Below are 5,916 nucleotides of genomic sequence, written 5' to 3'. Positions count from 1 at the left end.
GGACAAGAGCCAACTGAGCCCACGCAGATGTGGGACCCCACCCAGATCAAGTTGTGGGCAAGCCCGCAGGGCTGAAATCACCATTGTACAGACACCATTACGGTTGGTGAGTTGATGGGGTGTAGGGGAGGCGGAGCCCCGTGGAACATCGCGCCAAAAAAATTGTGAGTACTGCCGTTTGCCAGGAGGCCCTCCCAGGAAGATCTCCATTGAACCCCCTCTCTTGAGAGCATAACATCAAAGTCGTGGCAGGTGAGTTGAGGGGAGGGTCTACTCACCCGGCAGGCAGTGCAACACGTAAGGCCACAGTGATCACAGATAGACTTGGTGCCTATGCTGGCATGGCTGAAGCAGGAACTGTGGCCCTGTATTTGGCATGCAAGGGGATCCCAGACTGGCCCTCCATGGGGGGTGCATGCAGTGCAGATCCGGGACTGGATGTTGCCTGTGTTTTGTTTCCTGTACCTCGTACATGGGGTCACTCCTACGTGCACAGCATGTGGCATGTGGGTCAATTTGAGTCGCAGAGGCAACAGTGAGGCCTGAATGATGTGGTTTTACAGACTGGATCCAGCTTATGAGCCATATCATAGACACCACCATCTGAGAGAGTGGGCTGAATAGCTAGATATTTGGAAATATTTCCATCCACTGTTATCTATGTATCCAACAATCCAAACATTCATTCATAGCTCTTGGCCTGCCCATAATTTTGATGGACTGCATAGCTGTTTTTCTTCTCAGTTGGCTGCAATCATTTACATATCCATTTTCATTCTTTCAGAAGAAATGCCCAAGTAAATGGAATCCAGGAACCATACAAGGGTTCATCATGGAGGGGCTCTTTGAATTTCCCAACCTACTGGGTCTGTTCTTTGGAATCATCCTGTGCTCTTCACGGCTTTGATTATGGGCAACTCCCTGATCATCCTGACAATTGCCCTCCATCCACATCTGCACAAACCCATGTACTTCTTCATTGCTAACCTGGCTCTAGTAGACATTTTCTGTACCTCTTGTGTTCTGCCCAAAATGATGCATAACCTGATACTTGGGAAGAAAATCATCTCATTTCATGGCTGCATGGCTCAGCTCTTTACCTTCTTGCTCTCACCAGCAACAGCGCTTGGCTCATCACTGCCATGACCTTTGGCCAGTACATGGTCATCTGTCATCCCTTACACTATGTAACCATCATGACCAAGAGAGTCTGTATCACATTAGCAGGCTGCATCTGGTCAATGGCAGCTATCAATACCTTAGGGAACACATTGTTCATTGTTCATCTAGATTTCTGTGGATCTAACCTCATCAAGCACTTCTTCTGTGAGATCTCACCTCTGCTGGCATTGTCCTGCAGCTCAACTTACCTCAACCAATTCATGGACCTTGTTGCTGATATTTGCCTAGCCATGGGAAACTTCTTGCTGATCACTGTATCTTATGGCTTCATCATCAGAAGCATCCTGAACATTCAGGGCTCAGAAGGGCAGCAAAGAGCATTCTCCACATGTTCCTCACATCTTGTTGTGGTTGGCCTCTACTACTCCACTATCATCTACACCTACATCCATCCACCCTCTAGCTACTCCATGAATAAGGACAAGATGGTGGCTATGCTCTATACACTGGTGATTCATGGTGAGTCCTCTAATCTACAGCCTGTACAACAAGGAAGTCAAAGTGGCCTTCAGTAAAATCTTTCCAGTGTGCAAGAGAGAACGAATATCCATGAATATCCTGGCAATAATGGACCTGATTCCTTGTAATCTTGTGATGCCTATTGTGGGTCCACATCTGATTTGGCAAATTACGACATCCTGGGTTTCAGTGCACAACAGTTGATACACATCTTAAAAACAGTTGAGTTTCTAGTCTTTCACTACAATTTAACAACAGCAACTTTTGTCTCCTGCTCACAATGAAGGAAGAGTTTTTGTACCTATCAGCCAACACTTTTTGCACTCCTATTCACTTTAATAATTCATGATGACTCACACTACATAAAAGAAGGCACATAGTATAGTATATTCATCTTAATATATGTCATTTAATAGAAGCATCATTTTTTTTCAATGAATATGAAGAAAAACACACTAACTAGAGCAAGTCAAAGGAAACCAAACCAAATCAAACCAAATCTGCCCCCAGCACTCTTTTCTGCCTAGGCATGGGGTCGGACTCGATGATCTGTTGAGGTCCCTTCTGACCCTAGCATTTATGAATCTATGAATCAAATCAAGTCAAAGCAACTGATCCCACTCTCCCTTGTTTCCTTTTTTTCTCTATTTTCTGTAAAAGATGATGTCTCTAAGTTTTATATCCATATGTGTGCCTTTTTTATGACTTACTTTCATTAGTATATTTTAACCCCTTCACTTAAGGCTCAGGAAAGGAAGGAATGAAGGACAAATGGAAGCAAGCCAGAAAGAGAGCATTTGAATTAACAAGTAACAAGAAAGGATTTTTTATATATAATTTTCCTTTGTTCCATTCTATTGGGTGGTACATAGTTCTTAAATGGTAAATGCCAATAATATTTTAAGAGGATAAAAGTTAGTGTTAGGTTCCTTTACTTAGAAGAAGAATAAGGAACAGAGGAAATAATAGCTTAAATCCTTTAGAGTTGTTGTTCTTTGGGTGAGTCCACACATGCAGGCAGCAGCTTAGATATGAGAGGCACAAATTTGTGCCAGGGATTTTTGCCTCAGCACACATGCCTGAACATGCACTTTGGTGTGGGGCAAGTTGTGCCACTTGGGGCTACCCAACTCCTCCCGGACCTGCAGCCAGGGGGAGCTGGAGGCTGCAGCCAGTCCCTGTGCCAGCCCAGCTGTATAAAAAGTTGCAACAAGCTCGGGAGCTTCTGGGGCCCAGCCAATTAGTATCTGTGGACACTACCCCTTGTACCAGCTGGACTGCTGAAGCAGCCCTAATCTAGAGTTCCCAGCACCCTCTATGCACTGCAGCTGTCTGGCAGTGGGGGCTGCTGCCTGGCTATGACCTGCTGCCACCTGCGACAACATATGGACCCAAGGCTGCACACCTGCCAAACATGGATGGGGACCACATGACCACAGCAGAGGCATCTGCACTTCTGGGCCAGCTGCCAGTGGGCTGTGGCTGCACAGTTGACCTTTGTGTGGCACTGCTGCCATTTGGGCAGCTATCACCTGGAAGATATTCTCAATGTTGTGGCCTGCTTTGAACTCTCAAAGCATGTCCTCCTGGCCCCAAAAGGCCAGGAGGACAGTCACCTCACTTGCCATCCAGTTGAGTACTGGGTGCCAGCCCTGAGCAGGCTCCTCTGCCTGGGTCCCACCACTTGCCTCATTAGCAGGAATCCAGGTGTTCCCTATTTAAAACTGCAAATTTTCTGCTAAAAACAATCCCAAATTCACTCTTTAAAATACCCCAAAATACCCCATGTTCTTCCACAATTGAAACAAAAGACTACCAGAGAGCAAGCGAGCAAGAGAGAGAGAGATCAGTTGGGTAATGTTTTATTGATATATTTACAATTTGAAAGCAATTTGGAAGCCTACCAGTGTCTCTATCATCATAACAAAATTAATTCTAAATATATGCTTTGATGTTTGCTTTTGGTTTTCTTATCATAGAAAAATTAGAGCCCCCCCTTACTCCTTCACTAACCAGGATGTGGGGACAGCTGCCCCTGCAGCCATAGCTCCTGCCATCAGGTCTCATCCTGTGTGGCAGCTGGGCACACTGGGTGTGTGATGAGGGGATTTGAGGTTTGCAGGAACGGGGTGGGAAGGGGGTGGTGTGGGGGAACATTGGGTGTGTGGGTGGGTGTGGGGGGGTTGTGGGATTTGAGGGGGGAGCTGCCAAGCCCCTACCCACTCTGCCTCCTGTGGTGCACAGCCCCTGGTGCTGGCAGGAGCAGCCAGCTGTGCCATGCCTGCTCTAGTGCTGCCTGACCCACGATCTATGTGGGGAGAATGGGCCTAGCACAGACTGCTAGCGTGCCTTTGTGACCTCACTGAATTATAGTTAGGTCTGAAGGTTCACCACACCCTCATTTTTCTGGGCAGTCACCCCAAGGACTCAGCGGCACCTCTTATATAACAGGGTCAAGGACCCTTTGAAATATGGTAGAAGTGGCCTGCCTCCAGAATGCAAGCACCACCATCCTCAAGGCAGTCAAGCTAACCAGCAGTGGAAAGAGACAATGACCACCTTGCAGTCAGGGGATGAAGTACACCCAATGCTCCCTGAGGATGAGCCACTGCTCACACAACAGTGCTTGACAAGAATACTGAGCTGAGGCCAAGGTACTGAATGTGTGTGACAGGGGGTGCAGACAATTTTTGCCCAATCTGGCTACAGAAAGCAGTTTATAGCTGTGACCAAACACAAATGCATAGCTGTAGACAGCTTCAAAAATGGCCAACCAGGTGAAAATCTCACCCCTTATTGCATGAGGTATCAGATGATGTTTCAAAATGTAGTGTCTTCTGTAACTTGTGTCTGCAGAGCTCCGAGCCTGTCCCTGTTTTCAGAATAGGAAGGGGAAAGGGAGCAGATGAAGTTTAGTCTGGTGTTTTATCAGCCCCTCCCCAGATGATTGGGTGAGGTGTATTGTAGCCCCACAGCCTCCAAGCTAACTTTCTTCTTCACAGCACCCAGAACTGTGCCCTGAAGAAATACAAACAACACCCAACCACCTGGTAAGTGTCAGTGCCCCAACATGGTCTCAGTGAGGGTGTTCTTTCACCATATCCTCACACAGAGGGGAGCAAGATTGCCCTACATTGTCACTTAATGAGTACATCTGCAATCCTAAATGCCTATAGTTCTAGGGAGACATGTTTTCAAGGTGTGTGAGCTGGGTGGGAGAAATGTTTGCTTTGAATCACTCGGGGTTCCAGGACAAAGCTCCAGTTTCTACCTGCTGATGGTGGACCTGAGTACAAGCTGGGATGGGGGAGATATCCCAACAATGAGAGGGGGTAGCAACAGACAACATTATGTTCCTCTGTGTTGGGGCTTGACACATCTGCATAGGGTTGTTACCAGGGTGATTGGCATACCGATCTCCCACTTTCCCCCATGATAATTGCATTAACAAAATGTGATATAATAAGGAATGATTATGTCAGGCTTTTAGGACAATGGGCAACTTGTGAAAGTTATACTGCTCATTCCAGAGCATTGTTTGTGGATTTAAATGGCAGTTGTCCAATAAATCACCATTAGGCTGCTGAGCCCTATACTGTTGGTCCATGAAGTAGGGCTGTGCAAAGCTTCAGGTGCTGATTCAGTTTGGAGGACATTCAGCCCAATTTGGTGGCCAAATCTCCAAACCCAAATTGAATCAGGGGACCAATAATCATAGAATCATAGAAGTCGGGTCAGAAGGGACCTTGTAGATCTTCAAGTCTGACCCCCTGCCTGGGCAGGAGGGAAACTGGGCTCAAGTGACCCCAGCCAGGTAGGCATCGAGCTGCTTCTTAAAGACCCCCGGGGTAGGAGCCAGCACCACTTCCCTTGGAAGTTGGTTCCAGATCCTAGCCGCCCTCACTGTGAAGTAGTTCTTACGGATGTCTAATCTAAACCTACTCTCCAACAACTTGTGGCCGTTATTCCTTGTTATCCTGGGGGGCGCTAGGGGAAACAAGGTCTCCCCCAAACCCTTCTGGTCCCCCCTAGTGAGTTTATAGACGGTCACAAGGTCCCCCCTCGTCCTTCTCTTGTGAAGGCTGAATAGGTTCAGGTCCCATAGCCTCTCACTGTAGGGTCTGCCCTGCAGTCCCCGGATCATGTGGGTGGCCCTCCTCTGGACCCTCTCAATGTTGTCCACATCCCTCTTGAAGTGCAGCGCCCAGAACTGGACACAGTGCTCTAGCTGTGGCCTGACCAGTGTTGCATAGAGGGGGAGGATCACCTCCTTGG

General features: G+C 47.5%; 1 pseudogene; it reads left to right on the top strand.

Annotated features, from left to right (window-relative positions):
• Window positions 1-909: 909 nt before the first annotated feature.
• On the top strand, window positions 910-1,845 carry LOC102383745 (annotated as a pseudogene).
• Window positions 1,846-5,916: the final 4,071 nt, after the last annotated feature.

The sequence above is a fragment of the Alligator sinensis genome, unplaced genomic scaffold (assembly GCF_000455745.1).
Source record: "Alligator sinensis unplaced genomic scaffold, ASM45574v1 scaffold1411_1, whole genome shotgun sequence".
In the NCBI taxonomy this organism is placed as follows: domain Eukaryota; kingdom Metazoa; phylum Chordata; order Crocodylia; family Alligatoridae; genus Alligator; species Alligator sinensis.
Note: the sequence above shows the minus strand (reverse complement) of the source record. Positions and strands in the feature narration are given on the sequence as shown.